This window comes from Jaculus jaculus, chromosome 4 (genome assembly GCF_020740685.1).
Source record: "Jaculus jaculus isolate mJacJac1 chromosome 4, mJacJac1.mat.Y.cur, whole genome shotgun sequence".
NCBI lineage: Eukaryota > Metazoa > Chordata > Mammalia > Rodentia > Dipodidae > Jaculus > Jaculus jaculus.
This window is the reverse complement of record NC_059105.1, coordinates 31090293-31107701: the sequence shown is the minus strand read 5'-3', so window position 1 is coordinate 31107701 and position 17409 is coordinate 31090293. Positions and strand designations below refer to the sequence as shown.

The 17409-nt window shown below is 38.2% G+C and overlaps 1 protein-coding gene across 2 annotated transcripts in view; it reads left to right on the top strand.

Moving 5' to 3' along the window:
• The first annotated feature begins 8006 nt into the window (after window positions 1-8006).
• The window catches only part of LOC123460187 (gamma-crystallin E), a 67509-nt gene continuing 58106 nt past the window's right edge, over window positions 8007-17409 (top strand). For both annotated transcript variants that reach the window (XM_045148121.1, XM_045148123.1), the window contains exon 1: window positions 8007-8052. The gene's annotated coding sequence lies outside the window, so the exon portion shown is untranslated. The remainder of the gene's footprint in view (window positions 8053-17409) is intronic.

Below are 17409 nucleotides of genomic sequence, written 5' to 3'. Positions count from 1 at the left end.
TAGACAGTCTGTCTGTAGAGATCATGTCCAGTGTGTTCTCTTTTGCTTTTCTCTTACACCTTTCTTACAAAAACACTATTTCGACACCTTGTTGAGAGTAGAGTACAAAAATGACTGCTACAAAGTTCAGATACCATCAAAGTGAGAATGCAAACCATTCTTTAAGTGTGATTAGGTCCAAGGGCTCCTTCTTTGTGAGATCAAGTGCCCATCTAAAGGACTTTAGTGAAGGTTTGGTTCTCTTCTACTCTTGCACACTCTACCATGTGTGGATGGAGCAAGAAATCCTTGATCTTGGACCCCCCAGCTTCCAGAACTGGGAAAAATGCACTTATAAATTATCCCACATAAAAATTTCTGTTGTAGTGGCACAAACAAATTTAGACACATAAACACCAAAGAATGTTGAATATTTTTGTAATTAACAGTTTTTTTATGCTGAAATTTTAATAACAGTCAGAATTTACTGTCATAATCATACTCTATAGGCCAATAATGAATGTTTTCTTCATTATCTGTCAAATACCCAAGGATCACGTGGTATAGAAGAAAAATGATAGCTGTCACATGTTACAAACATTTAATGTAGAACAAAAAACATTGCTAAGTATGAAGATAATGTTGTGTTGGTGTGTGCTATGATTTATCAATCCACAAAGCCCCAGGAAAAGTATGCACTTATGACATGTCTTGCTACAGAACACAAGTCACACTTCCTGTCAACTTGACTTACCTAACTGCATCAGTCTGTGTATTCATTTCCCATCACTGACGGATTAAGATCAGCAACTGGGTCTCAGTTATAAATTAATCACAGCAGATGGTCCATGCAGCTACCAGCTGGTGTTGTGGCAACATCAAAGATTCAATTGCCCTTTGGGGGAACATTAAATGATCTTTTAGAAAGTAAAATGCTTACTTATTGTTAGAGACATTTAGTAATATTAAACAGTATCAGAGTTGGAAATGTCAAATGTGTGTTGGCAAAATGACACTTGTTTTAAGAACATAGGCTATTACTTTAGCTTGTGTAAGCATGATCAAGATAGTTGTCTTTCACCACAGATCTCAGGGTCCAGGCCAGGGCAATGCTCTAACAGAAGTGAACTGATGAGAACATCATGTTACAGAGCTTTTTTGTTTTCCTTACCTTTTTGGAATGCCAGTTCTCCTTCTTGTTCAGTCTTTACTGAAATCAAAATAGATAGGCTACTTTTCTTGGCTCACTTCATCATTTCTCAAGAACATGAATGTGCTTTTGATTTCTTTATGTTTGAACAAATTTTTATAATCCAAATAATGTGCCTCTGAGGAACTCCTGCAATCTTTAAACTAGACAGAAAAGGCTTGCTACAGGACAAAACGAGAGCAAGAGGACATAACTCACAGTTGGATATGATTGCTGTGTACTCAGCCCACTTACCACTTGATAGCACATAACCACAAATCTTCAATGGGAAACAATGGAATGCTGTTTCTCACATGATTGCAGCTCAGTTGTCTTAATGTGACACTTTGACATTATATTAAATGTTATGCTTCTGCTAGTCGCATCTGTGTTTGCTCATGTCTTTGCAGTCAGTCAGCTGGAGGACCTGGGCTGTGCTGGATGCCTGCACTTGGACATTTCACCCCTACATGATTTGTATCCTTTCTCTAAGATACGTCTTTTTCTCTTGGCAACAACATTTATGTTAGGAGAAAGTCAGCCTAAGCACAAAGCACTGCTCAGGAGTAATGGGAGGGCCATCTCTGTGGTGGTGTATTAGCCAATGCAAGTTGACCCTAAGCTCAGGCAGCAGTCAGCGATGCTTAGGGAGGAATGGCAACTCAAATTGCATGGAAAGTACAAAATACTGGAGGCTATGAAAATCAGGGACATTATGTCAAGCAAAGTATGTGATGGATTAGAGTAATGGTTAATGTATCAACTTCTTCAGGACTGTTTTTAAAGTATAGCTTTGAACAAAGATTTTTATCATTTAGCATCACAAACCTATACCAAAATGTGATTGTCTAGTCTTAAGTTTCAGACTTCTCTAGTTGATTGACCTTGGGTTAGTCAGTTACCTTCATTAAACCTCAGCTTCCTGTAAAATGGGTGTGATAGTATCTGGTATAACAAATGAAACTCTACATATGAAAGCATTCTGTGCCACGTGACACAGCTCTAATACTGGTCGTTAGTCTGACACATTTCATCTCTTTTCCCTGTCAATCTTAGTGCATAAATTTTGATGATAAATGGGATAAAAGTAATGTAGATGAAGCGCATTAGTTCCACATTTTTTTCATGAAGTAAATTCAAAGAAATAGTGTCCACAAATAAAATAGACTACTTAGGGACTGGAAAAATGGCTTATCTACAAAGCCGAAGGACCCACGTCAGGCTCCCCAGAATCCATGTAAGCCAGATGTCCATGGTGGTGCATGTGTCTGGAGTTTGTTTACAGTGGCTAGAGGCCCTAGAATGCCCATTCCCTCTCTCTCTCTCTCTCATAACAAATAAATAAATAATTTAAAAATTAAAAGAATTCATCTCTATACTTAAAAAAGAGTACGCATTCTTGTCCAATTTCATGTTTTTTTAAAAAAGTCATTAAATAATCTAATTAACTGATTCTCAGCAAGTTTTCTATGAATTGTTCAAACAGAAGATGCACTGCTCATTGAGATAAGCTGGACCCAATCACCAGCCCCTGGTTAAACAGCTCTGACAAGGTTTGTGGAATGACTGCTTTCTCAGCAAGTAGCTCAAGATTGAGAGCATTGTGAAGCATTTCCAAAGTGCCTGCACAGAGTTTATGGCTTCTGGCTCCCACTGCCACCCTGGAATTTTCTGCTTGGTTTGGTTTTTGTGGGTGGAGAGTGAAAGTGTAGGGTACAGGGGCTGGAGAGATGGCGTAGCAGTTAAGCACTTGCCTGTGAAGCCTAAGGACCCTGGTTCGAGGCTCGGTTCCCCAGGTCCCACGTTAGCCAGATGCACAAGGGGGCGCACGCATCTGGAGTTCGTTTGCAGAGGCTGGAAGCCCTGGCGCGCCCATTCTCTCTTTCTCCCTCTATCTGCCTTTCTCTCTGTGTCTGTCGCTCTCAAATAAATAAATAAAAATTAAAAAAAAAAAAGAAAGTGTAGGGTACAAATGGTGAAGATGCTGTAATTATGTAGAGTGCTTTAGTTTCCTAATTATTTCTTTAGAAAAAGCACTTGTTATGTAGAAAATATTTTATGGATATATTTTTATACTTTTTCTCCTTCTTTTGCTTTTATAAAATTTAACAGTAATTTCACACTGTCATGTACATAGGAATAGTACTTAACATATGCTTGTTATAATGGTATAAGAAAATAATTACATATATGTAAATGCAACATATGTATAATATATAAATATATACTTATATGTGTTATATCTTAGTGCTATTCTTTCTAATGGTATAATATAATAACTAGTATTTTTGCAAATAATTTGCTTATGCTTGTATGTTTAAATCAACTATAGAAATAGTGAGCTGTGATGTTGTTTAGGCTATACTATAACACACATTTCTTTTAAAATTAAGAGAAATAAAATTTTTAGAAGTCACGACTATAAAGGCATGTGAGGTTGTAAGCAAAACTAATATGTACAAAGTCCATTTAGAATAAAGCATGATCATTTTATGTTGGTTGTCTTCATACATCATTAAAAGCAAAAGTCTCATTTTTGTCACCTCCATCAAATTGGATAGAAAAGGGAAAGTAGTTGACTATAGCTACTTTTGTGTGAAAGGAAATTAAATATCATAGTCAACTGACTCATGACTTGATTTAACATTGTCCTGTTACAAACAGAACAATTGGATAAGTGTATTTTAAGAAAATTAGGTTTAGAATTTTATGTTAGTGTTTCTTTTACTTTAAAACTTCTAACCATGAGTAAGGTAGCCAATAGGTAAAGAAATTTTTAAAAAGTCAAAAGCTCCAGAAGAGAGCATATTCTTTCATAAAATGTCATCTAAGCATTCACTCAGGTGGCAAACAACAAGAGTGTTTATCATACTTGGTGTATTTTGTCTTCCTGCTTTTATTTCATTAATTTTATAATAGTAAAATAATATTTCTTGAAGATAACATAAAGTTAAATTAGCCAATATTACATTAAATTTTAAGGTTATTAACTCATCTCTATAATAAAGCACTGATAATAAAAAAGTAGGTAGAAATACAGTTAATTCCAAAGGGCTCAAAAATCCTTATAGATTTTATTGGATACAAAGAGTAAGTAATTACTAAATTCTTACAATCTCTTTGAAACAAATAGAAGAGGGGAAAAATAACAGGTTACTCCAGGGCTAGAAATTATTATCAATTATTTTTGATGATTCTCTTTGGATCAATTTATACTAGAGCTTTTGTTCTATAATAGCTGGTTTGCTGTACTTTATATATCACATTTATTTTCTGTTTCAAGTTTGTAATTTCTAACTGACCTTACTGTTGCCTAAAGCTGAATGCTGAGAGCAGTTCCTGTGAGAAACATGGCACTGCATGAACACTCTGAATCTCCAACATCTGGTCAGGATGCTGGCATGTAATAGGTTGCTCTGGTTCCTGTTGCTGGCATGATAAAATTTTCTGTTAATTGTCTAGCACTCAGGTCCCTCAGTAATTATCAGTGACTTCGAGGCAGTCCAACTAAGAAGATGTAGAACTCAAAGATTTAAGACTGGTTACAAAACAGTCCTGTGTTACTGACTCTCTAACCATCATCATCTATCCATCTTCACCAGCATTTCTCTTTCTCCTGGTCCTTGGCCACTTTGATGTGGAAGTAGTTGTACTGTTTTCTGCCCTGGGAGCCTGCACTTTTTTCTTGATAGCCTTTTGCATAATTATGTTATCTAAATATTCATTGCAGCCATTTTCATCTGGTTACCCACTTAGTTCAAGCTTCTTTTCAGGGACACTCCATATCAAGAGAATATAAGATCTTTAAGTAATTAGGTCAAATATCATAAACCCATCTTAGTAACAGGTGCATAAGAGCAAACACATCCTTACTTTATCCACCAGTGTTTCCAGTTTGCTCTTACTTTTCTTTTTCTCTTCTTTTGTATGTATGCATGTGTGTATGTGATATGTGATATGCATTGTATGTCATGTATGCATGCATGTACAGAGTTGCATGTGCCTCGTGTGCATGCATGTGGAGGCCAGAGAACATCCAGTTTCCTTCTATTTTCAGTATTCACTGTATTTTCTGAGGATAAGGTTTATCTTTCACCCCAGAGCTGCTACCATCCATAAGCCCCAGCTACCAGCAGCAGACTGGGGTTACAGATGTGCATGGGCATATCCAGTAGTTTTTTTTTAAAGCATAACTTTTCCATTTGTTAAAAAATGTTTTATTTATTTATTTGGGAGGAGAGAGAGAGAAAGAGAGAGAGAGATATAATATGATCATACTAGGGCTTCCTGCCACTGCAAACAAACTACAGTCACACACGCACCACTTTGTGTATCTTGCTTTGTATGGGTATTGGGGAATTGAACCCAGGCCATCAGGCTTTGCACACAAATGGTGTGTCAGGGCCTACAGTCACTGCGATTGAACTCCAGACGCGTGCACCATCTTGTGCTCATGTGCGACCTTCTGCACTTGTATCACCTTGGGCAGCCAGTTTATGTGGGATCTGGAGAGTCAAACGTGAGTCCTTAGGCTTCCCAGGCAAGTGTCTTAAGCACTAAGCCATGGCGGTATCCATCCAGAGGGGATCTTATGCTTTTTCAATTTTTGCTTTTATATTCAAATATATCCAGATTTTATTTACATAAGCAAGGTTTAGGGATAGGCATGGAGGAAGGGAGTGTATTTTTTCCTGACATTTAATTTCACAGCCTTCTTGACTATATATTATCATCACAGAGCCACCTGTTAACATGCCAACTAATAGGTCCTCCATTATATTACATTAAATCATTGTCATTGAGAAGGAAGTGAAGCTGTCAGATTCTTTGGTTACAAGCCATGGAAATTTAAAAGAAACTCAAGCTAACATAAGAGTATAAGTGACATAGAGGGTGACAGACTTTGCCACTTTATTGTACAGTCTATGTTACACACGACTTCAAGCATAATTAGATCCAGGTTTTTATGTTGTCAGAAATTTGTGATTCTGAACATATTAGCTGTGCTTTTTTATAAGAAGATGCCTTCCCTAAAGAAGCTCTCCCAATCTGTGTAAATGAGGTGCTCCTGATGTTCATTCTTCTACCCTCTGAACAAGATGATTATCACAGTGCTGAACACAGATGTGCTTTGATGCTTGCATTTCTTATGAATGTGAGAACTCATAGTGGTGTATGACACTTAGGAGTCCAAAGCAGCTTAACATTATTAAGTAGTTCAGCTTTATGCAAGCCATCTATTTTCATAATAATGTTGTATCATAAAGGACCTCACTTCTCATTGGCTTAATGCAATTAGAGGAAGAAGCCAGTAATGAGTTTCCTATACTCAATCTAGTGATAATAATAATGATAAAATGTATAAAGTGCTTTTCATTTTTAAGTGGCAATAAAAATGTTTCCCCAAAATTAAAGTCATTTGAGGGCTAACTTGAAGAACTGAAATTATATGTATCTAAATATACTGAACCCTAGGTTGACAGCTAGCATCATGAAATGAATGATCTCCTCTGTAAATAAGTAAATTGAAGGGTTAGGATCTTGACACAGGGTTCTCATTTTCGGCTGTTATATTCTTTTTTTTTTTTTAATTTTTTTTTTTTTTTTTAATTTGAGAGCAACAGACACAGAGAGAAAGACAGATAGAGGGAGAGAGAGAGAATGGGCGCGCCAGGGCTTCCAGCCTCTGCAAACGAACTCCAGACGCGTGCGCCCCCTTGTGCATCTGGCTAACGTGGGACCTGGGGAACCGAGCCTCGAACCGGGGTCCTTAGGCTTCACAGGCAAGCGCTTAACCGCTAAGCCATCTCTCCAGCCTGGCTGTTATATTCTTTACAGTGCCTGGAAATGCTGAATTAGTAAATGCTGACTCATTGCTTGTAGAGAAAATATACAAAGATAGGTTTCTGGAGGCCTCTGCTCACATTTTGGTCAACTTTTCAATAACTTTACAGATTTTTCAGTTTAACTATTTCCCACTTAATATAGATATTGATTCAATAACTTTGAACTCATCTGATGGTACAATAACTTGAGCCTAAATAAAGTCTATGTAATATACATTTTCTCTGCAAGACACATCACAGCCTGCTTGTGCTTAGAAACGCCATCCAACACATATGCACTTTCCTTGAGGGACAGGGATGGAAACATTGGCTGACAGTGATTAAATGGGGAGTGATAGTAAAAGGAACTTCTTTCCCTTTAGTAAAATTTTAAGTCACTTTTGATAAATAAACAACTCAAGGAACATTAATATTTAGTATTCCTACCATATTCTAAACTTTGAACTTTATGTCTCTTCCACTGTCTACTTTATTTTTATTTTTTTTTTAATTTATTTGAGAGCGACAGACACAGAAAGACAGATAGAGGGAGAGAGAGAGAATGGGTGCGCCAGGGCCTCCAGCCTCTGCAAACGAACTCCAGACGCGTGCGCCCCCTTGTGCATCTGGCTAACGTGGGACCTGGGGAACCGAGCCTCGAACCAGGGTCCTTAGGCTTCACAGGCAAGCGCTTAACTGCTAAGCCATCTCTCCAGCCCCCACTGTCTACTTTATTACAATGCTATTGTAAAGGAAATAATCAGAAGCAAAATTCTAATAACACCATTTTGCTGGATGTTGCATTAAATTTTCCCCAGAAGACATGAAAATACATCTATTTAGCCCAGGTAAGACACAGATGACAGATCACAGTATGATTTATCCAAAATTTACTGGGATTCTGTACAGAGCATAGGTGAGGGATTGCTAACAGGACATGGATGGATGGGCTCCAAGGCAGCTACACTGGTCTTCTCTCCCCAGTAATCATTTACAGTATACATGTCCTTGGAGAAGAGCCCTGGGGACCTTGCAAGTTCCAGAAGCTTCCTGACACTTGTGAGTTGTTTATTTCCTGACACTTATGAGTTTCCTTTATTTCCTGAGCCTTAACAAGCCTATCTCTATTGAATGTTTCATTTGGAGGAAATTGCTAACCAAACCTGGGTGTATAAATAATACATTTTAAAACAATAAAAGCCACATATTTAAGAGCTGAGGAAGTAATATAAATCAGACATAGAACTCTTATATCTCTTGCTCTTTAATCAAGTTGCTTTTAGCCAGAATCACCTGAAGAGCTGGAAAGGCTGAGGTGCTGGCTGCACTTTCTAAATCAGAAGGAAAGTAAGTGTCAGCGAATGTAAAATTGATTTCAAGTATCACTAATAACATACCTCATGTGCCCAAGTCTGCTAGAATGCTAGTTTGAATATTTCATGTTAGGTTATTAGGGAATGCAAAATGTCACCTATTCAGTGTAGAAGTTAGCTTTGCTGAATGATAATGCAAGTCCCCGCCATCTGTAACTTAAGAAAAATAGCTTGAGTTTGAATCCTTTTGTATTTTCTGGAAAAGCTATTATACTTGTTTAAGGTATACTTTTATAAAATTATTTTATGTGGAATTTACTATAAATTTCCTTACACCTCTGAGCCGTGTAGTAAAGAGATAAGAAAACTGAGACCAGGAAAAGTCACCAACATGTATGTTTTAGAGGCAAGAATAAAATCATATGCATTTTGATGATTTAAGTTAGTCCTTATTTGTCTCAATTTAATTAAGCATAATGAACTTATAAGCAAACCAAGAGTATTTCAAAGGCTCAAATTACTGTTGTAAAAATATCTTTCATTTGGTTTGTCACACACACACACACACACACACACACACACACAGCATTTTGATCATAGGCACCCATTACATTCCCTTATCCCCAACCCCATTTCTACTGTACTCCATCTTCTTCCTACCTGTGGCCATACTGCAGAAAACAATGACTGTCCCTGCTTGAGACACATAGATCATCCCCTCCGGGACTCAGAGGACATTCCTGGAAAGGGTACTGAAAGACTGTAGTAGCTTGAGGATGGAAGGCTTTGTGTGGCACTCTGTTGTCCTGATATCACAAGGCTATTGCACTTACGAGCTCATACCAAATGTGGCTACTTGAGGGATTTATGAGGTCACGCCCCTCTCTTACTAGCTAATGACAAACTTCTTTAAAAAATGTTTTTACATCATACATTTCCTTTATCTGTCAACTTAAACAGCCAAGAAATGAAAATTCACTAAGATCAATGAACATAGATCTAGCCCCCTGCCTTTCGTTTCCAGTTCTGCATTGAAAGGACCCAAGTATCCTTGGAGACATGACTTGCTTAGAGCAGGGAAGAGTGTAAAGATGAGACTGGAGTATCCTATAGTGATAATCAGGATAATCAGGAGGGAAAATGAAAGAAGTACTAGTGGGTGTATGCCAAAGAGAGAAAGGGTCCTCATAAACTATTCAAGAGTTCTCCAGGGCTGGAGACATGGCTTAGCGGTTAAGCACTTGCTGTGAAGCCTAAGGACCCTGCCTCGAGGCTCGACTCTCCAGGACCCATGTTAGTCAGATGCACAAGGGGGCCCACACCTCTGGAGTTTGTTTGCAGTGGCTGGAAGCCCTGGCGCACCCATTCTTTCTCTCTATGGACCTCTTTCTCTCTCTGTTACTTTCAAATAAATAAATAAAAATGAACCAAAAAATTAAAAAAAAAACAAAAAACTTCCAAGCCCCAAGCTGGTCTATCTGAGCACCTAAATAAAGTCAGTGCCTGTTCTGTTTCACAGGGCTATCCAAGAAAGCAGCCTCAGCTTCCTGATAGTTAGTTTCACAAAGGTGCTTGATTGGCATTTTTGAAAGGTACAAAAGGGATCCTCTCACTTCATTGATAGGTGTTATGGTCTGCGTCTGAAATGTTTCCTACAGGCTCATTTTACACATTTACACATTCGTTTCCAAGCTGAAGACATTATATCAGGAGGTTCTGGAAACTTTGGGAGGTGAGAGTCTACTTTGAGGGTGACTGGGGACAACTCCTTTGCGGGGGTGGGGTGGGGATTTTAATCTTGAGCACTTCCTGGCTGTGGCTTTCTGCTTCTTGTCCATCATGGTGTGGACAGTTGTCCTCTGTCATATATTCAGAGCATCACTATGTTCTGTTCAAACCCCCAAGACCAAGCAATCAAGTACTGAACTGCACAGCCAGAATTAATCATTCCACCTTAAGTGGTTTCTGTTAGTGTTTTGGTTAAAGCCATGAAAGAGTAATGGACCCCTGAGGTTTGCTTAGTGACTCAAGAGAGTTTTGATGATGTTTCGGTCTAACCCATGCCAACAGTGCATGTGGCATATACAATGTTAATGTATGAATTGTACTTTTTAATCTTGTGTGTGTGTTCATGTATGAGCGTGTGTGCACATGCCACATCACACATATGGAGGTCAGAGTTAACTTTGGGTGTCGGTCCTTTCCTTACACTTTGTATGTGGCAAGGTCTCCTTTATTGTTGTTTACCGCTGCATATGCTGGCTAGCTGGCTGCAGGTCTGCCAGGATTCTGCTGATCTACCTCCTATCCCACAGTAGGAGGGCTGGAATTAGACTCTACTGTGCCCAGATTTTACGTGGGTTCTGGGAATCTGAATTCAGGTTGTCACTCTAACATTGCAAATGATTTTTACCCACTGAGCCATCTTCCCAGGCATCAATTTCATTTTTAATGTATCAGGCTCTATCTGGCTCCACATATGTCTATCATTTCTTCTTTGAGATTGTCCTGTCTTCCATTGTGTTGTCTCAAATTGTTGACTACAGAACTTTTCAAAGCTTTCAATAGGCTGCTATACATTTTCACTCTCCATTAAATATCTATAATAAATTGATGTCTTTGAATTACTCTAACCCCTGAGTTCTTTCTTGGTATATTCAGAGGAATTGGTGCTTTCTTGGAACACTTCATGGGAAGCACTATATTATATATGTGGGCTCATTAAATGTCTTGGGCTGGCCATACAAACCTGAGAGCAATCATTTTAAAAGCTTGCAGACTCTGAGTTGCTTTTAGTCATCTTTGCTCCTTTTGGATCCTTCCACTCAGTTTTCTTGGTTGTCTGCACACAATGACACTCTTGTATAAATGAGATCCTTCTTCCCGGGCTATTAAGAATGAGTTGTCTCGGACCTTACTATCTCCCTTTCAGAAAGAATTCTAAAGCACATTACCCAGCACAGCTGGGACTGATCCTGAAAAAGGTGGCACCAGGACTTTCACAGCAATCATTAGCTGTTGCTGAACATGTTCAGGCCCATTCGTCAGCCCCATTCCCCAGCATGCAGAGGGGGAGACCAGATACATAGTATGTGTAAATGCTAATTTATAATTTGTTTCCTTGCTTTTCTTCATGACAACTCCATTGTAATAGACTACATGTTAGTTTGCATCTTATAATAATTTTTAGCAAGGAAAAACCAAAAGTTTATGATAATGTTCATATCAAGATGTTTCAGTAAAAACCACAAAGAAGGCTGAAAAGATGGCTTAACTGTTAAGGCACTTGCTGAGAATCTTAAAGATCCAGGTTCAGTTCCCCAGTACCCACATAATCCAGATGCACAAGGTGGCACATGCATCTGGAGTTCGTTTGCAGTGCCTGGAGGCCCTGGTGTGCTCATTCTCTATCTATCTGCACCTCTCTCTCTCTCACACACATACAAATAATAAATAAGTAAATAAAATATTTTTTAAAAACATGAAGCATCAGGAGGGCCAGACACCTACCAATCATCAAGCAACATATTCAAACAGGGTGATAAAAATAGATTTATAATTTATTTTCTCTTGCTTTGTTCTAACAAACATTCAGTATAACTAGAAAGTTTTTGACTCAAAATGGAACAAAAATTTTATTATGACTTATTTGTTTGAGAGAGTGAGTGATTGGGCCCTCCAGGGCTTCTAGCCACTGCAAACAAACTTAAGACACATGTGCTACCTTGTGCATCTGGCTTATGTGGATCCTGGGGAATCATACTTGGGTCCTTTGGTTTTATAGGCAAGCACCTTAATCACTAAGCAATCTCTCCAGCCCAGAATAATCAATTTTTAAAGATTTTTATCATTCAAAAGATCTGATATTTAAAATTTAGCTTCAAGGAATCTCAGTGTCAAATTTTCCATGTCTGTTAGTTTGAGCATTTAAGTTGTGTGATTGGATATAAATAGACAAACAGTTATTTTTTTTCTATTTAAAAATATGCCTCTGTCTAATTACACAGGTTCCAACATATTTTTCTCTGTTTCATTTTACATAGGATTTTAGCCAAATTATGACTATGTCGTTGAATCACATCTGAAGTTGTAAGTGTAGGCACTAGAGATGAAATGAGAATTTGTGATGTACTCACATCAATTTTATCATGTTGGCTTGCCATTAAATGGTAACTGATAACTTCCAATAAGTACTTCTGTTTGCTAAGAATCATATGTTTCTTCAGGATCTCAAGTATCTTCTGCACACTGAATGTATTTCAAAACACCATTACTGAACACAATTTTTTTTCACAGCACAAGTATGTATCTATGATAGCCATGAGCAATTTCTCTCAGCATCTATTCTTATTTACTTATTTTTAAGAAAGTAATTTTAGGACTGATTTTTAGTATTTAAACAACTTTGCCTACCTAGCTTTTGATGGAGCTACTGATTCCTGGGCCAATGTCAGATTCTCAGCCTTCTTCGCCATCTGCATAAGCTATGTGACTGAGCTCCATGCTGTGCTCCAAGTCCTCTCTTCCCTCCCTTTCTCCCTTTATAGGTATGACATGTACATATCATAGCAATATGCCTTTGAGTAAATGGTCAAGGGCATCCTTGTAGGAAATGTAGATAGTAAAAACCACAATGAACTTGTGCCCTTGGAGCACAGCCACCTGGGATTATTGACCAATTGTAGACTGTTTTGTTTGAAAGAAATATGCTTCTATCTTGTTTGAGCCATTGTGTTTTGTGAACTGTCTGATTATTGTTTAGCATGTTTGTAACATAGTACCCAAAGTCCTTAGTTCATTCTTATATGTCTTGCAGAATATACAAATTATACATTTCTTTTGTCCTAGGAATGTACATAATAGGATAGGGTCCCACAGGTCATATTTAGTCATGCCTGGCTATATCTTTCTACTTTAGGAAAATGAAAGCTTCTGGATTTCTAGAGACAGAGCCAGTCAGTGGTACAACTTTCAGAATCCAAGACATTGGTGTTTTCTGTTAAAAGTTGCAGTAGGGATATTCCAGCTTTAGGGAGAACTTTGTCATGTTTGATAAATAGATGCTGTAATTGAAAACCATCAAGTCATCTGGGTGTGGTGGCACATGCCTTTCATCCCAGCACTTGGGAGGCAGTAGGAGGAGGATTTCTGTAAGCCTGAGGCCAGCCTGGAAATATAGAGTGAGTTTTAGGTCAGCCTGGGCTAGAGCAAGTCCCTAGTTCAAATAAAAAAGGGGGCTGCTGAAGAAATGGCTCAGTAGGCTTTGCAGGCAAGCACCTTAAATGCTGAGACATCTCTCTAGTCTACAAATAGTATATTTTATTTCAGACATATACATCACATTTATTGTGATTACTAGATTCATTTTATTTTAAAAAAGATAAACAGGGCCAGGTGTGGTGGCACACGCCTTTATTTCCAGTACTCAGGAGGCAGAGGTAGGAGGATCACAGCGAGTTCAAGGCCACCCTGCGACTATATAGTGAATTTTCAGGCCATCCTGGGATAGAGTGAGACACTACCTTAAAAAACAAACAAAAATTTTTTATAAAAGATAAACAAATTATAAAATCTTATGATTGAGTCCATAACAAGCAACATAGTTGTTTTCCTAATCTTTATCTTTGGCCCTTTCACTCATATTGAATTTCAGTAAAACAACTGAGGGCTAGAGAGATGGCTCAGCAGTTAAGATGCTTGCTGGCAAAGCTTAATAACCTGGGTTTGATTCCTCAATGCCCACAAAAAGCCAGATGCTCAAAGTGGTGCACAAATCTGGTATTTGTTTGCCATGGAAGAAGGCTGTGGGATGCCCATATTCATTCTTTCTCTCCCTGCCTATCTGTTTATCTGTCTGTCTTTCTCTCTATCTCTTTCAAATAAATAAGTAAAAATATTGAAAAATAAAAACTACCAAGTCATCAGGAAACAGGGTAGAAATCAGAATGACTAGGAGGTAAAGTATATGGTTGCCATCAGTTGCAACATGAGCTTTTCACAAGCTGAATGAGGTTGGGCTTCGTAATATATACTTTGAGCAAATTTGCCTACAGATACATCAAAATAATGAAGACTGGTTACACTTGACATACTATTGGGAATGCCTGAAGATATTTATGCTGAGAATGGCCTAGAGATTGTTGAGTCATCCAATGGCCCATAGCCAATTCTCTTTCTCCCATACTATATATGGAGATGTCAAAAAAGAGCAATGACATGGTACATGGGTCCGGATGGCGGATGCATATATTTAACTTGTGTTGGATTCAAAACTGATTAAATATGCAATGATCATCTTTTCAACATTAGCCAGGAATACTCAAATGTTGTCAGAAGCACTGCACTGGCTTGCTTGGGGCCTATGTGCACAGGCCACATGAGATGCAGGTGTGTTTGGGGCCTGTGCATTCAGACTGGCTTACTTGGGGCCTGTGTGCTTGGGATAGGTAAAGCACAAGCCTGTATTGGGCCTGTGTGCTCTAACCGAGTGACATGCCTGGGAGCTGTGCACCAGGAGAGGTTCATAAAACTTGTAAAGGTGATAAATTCCTTCAGCAAAGTGGCAGGATACAAAATCAAAACACAAAATTAGTAGCCTTCCTATATGTAAAAGATAAATATACAAAGAAAGAAATCAGCAAGTCCAACCCATTTTAAATAGTTCACCCCCCCACACACAAAATCAAATACCTTGGAATAACATTAACCAAGGATTTGAAAGACCTATATAAAGGAAAAATAAAAACACACAGGACAGAAGTTGAAGAGGACATAAGAACACAGAAAGACCTTGCATGCCCCTGGATAGGTAGATTAATATTGTGAAAATGGCAGTTCTAACAAAAACAAAATGCAGATTCAATACAATACCAATAAAAATCCCATCATTCTTCACAGAGGTATGAAAAGTAATCTCAAAATTTATGTGGAATGGAAGAACACTTTGAATATCCAAAACTATCCTCAGCAAAAGAGAAACCTCTGGAGTCATCACCATACCCAATCTAAAGCTATATTATAAAGCCATAGTAACAAAACAGCATGACACTGGCATAAAAACAGACATATAGACTAATGAACCAGAATTGAAGGCCCAACCGTTATTTCAAGCAACTTACGGGCACCTGATCTTTGACAAAGTAGCCATCAATGTACTCTGAAGGATAGCGTCTTCAACAAATGATGCTGGTCAAATTGGATAGCCAAATGTAGAAAAATGAAATGAGACACACTCCTCTCAGCATGCACAAAAAGCAACTTCAAATGGATTAGAAACCTCAAATCTCAAACTATTAATTGACCTGAAACTCTTAATTGCCTCAAAGAAAAAAATAGGGGAACTATCCATGATATAGGAATGGGGAAAGACTTCCTGAACAATACTCCAGTAGCCCAGAAAATTAAACAATCCCTCAACCAGAAAAAAATAAGGAAAAGGGTGAAATTAGTTTGATTGTTATAACATTGTAAAAGTTGTGGACTAAACCCAACAAGTTTGAATTCTCTTATTTTTGAATAAATAATCTGCCCAATTTTTAAATGTATTTATTTATAAGCCAGAATGAACTACAGTGAATTTCTAGGTCAGCCTAGGCTACAGGGTAAAACCTTGTTTCCAAAAACCTAGTTAAGAGGTTAAAAACACTTTCTTGCAAAGCTTAATGGCTCAGGTTCAATTCCTCAGCACCATATGAAGGCAGAAGGCAGATGCACAAAGTGGTGCATATATGTGCAGTTTGTTTTCAGTGGCAGAAGACCAGGATGCATCCATTCTCTCTCTCTCTCTCTCTCTCTCTCTCTCTCTGTCTTTCCCTCTCTACATGTGTATTCCTCTCTCACACTCTGTCAAATAAAGAAATAATTTTTAATCCCAAAATGTCTATGTTTCTTTTGAAAGTTTTCTGTTCAGCTTATTAAGCCATTTATTGATTTGATGATTTGGTTTTGGTATTCCATTCTTGTAGTACTTTATATATCCTTGATATCTAAGAAGTATTTATAGACTATTAAACAAAAATAAATTGAACCTGAAATGCTTTATTTATCTAAAGTATATTTCAAACACAACACATATTCACTCAAAAAGCCTTGCTGACAATACTGTGGACTAGAACAAAGATTTTAAAATTTTTTTGTTATTGTTTTATTTATTTATTAGATACAGAGGTACAGAGGGAAGGAGAGAGAGAGAGAGAGAGAGAGAGAGAGAGAGAGAGAGAATGGGCATGCCAGGTCTGTGAACCATTGCAAATGATCTCCAAATGCATTTGGCTAATTTGAGACCTAGAGAATCAAACCTGGGTCCTTAGGGTCCTTAGGCTTTATAGGCAAGTGCCTTAACTGCTAAGCCATTTCTCCAGCCCTAGCACAAAGATTTCTAACAAGTGATTTAATGAGAAAGAGATCATCAGTAAAACCTAAGAGTTATACAAGGCTGGACATTTTCAGAGAAGGGTTTTGGGGGGCAGGGTTAAGGAAGGAATAGAATGGAGTTATACACAAAACTAATGATGACTTGAATCAATAAGGAACCCTACTTCTTTGTCAGCTAATTAAAAGATATAACTCTCTTCAAAAAGAGAGTAAGAGAGGGAGAGGGAGAGGGAGAGGGAGAGGGAGAGGGAGAGGGAGAGAGAGAGAGAGAGAGAGAGAGAGAGAGAGAGAGAGAGAGAGAGAGAGAGAGAGAGAGAGAGAGAGAGAGGGAGAGTTTGGGTAGAAGCCCCCTACAAGTGTGGAGAAAAGTTTACCCTAAAATCAAGGATGATTGCTCGAAAATCCCACTGCCAGAACTGGGTTACCCCTTAAAGTGAACTGTTGCTCAGAGAGGCCCACTAAGTCCCAAAACAAAGCAAGCCATTGCCAAAGCACTTGGTTACCAACCCGAACTAAATGGTAAGACCCAACTGCCCAAGATACTACAGGCTGTGTTTGCAGAATGTTGAGAGATCATACTAGAGCTGAGGTGGAAGCCAGCTCCCTGCTGGATAGTTCTCATAGTGCTGGAAAGCAGTATGCAAGCTGCTGGGGGTTAAAGTTACCAACAGTGTGAAAAACAGCGGATTCTGCAAGCTAAAAATTCAAGCCAGGCAAGATGCACCTACTA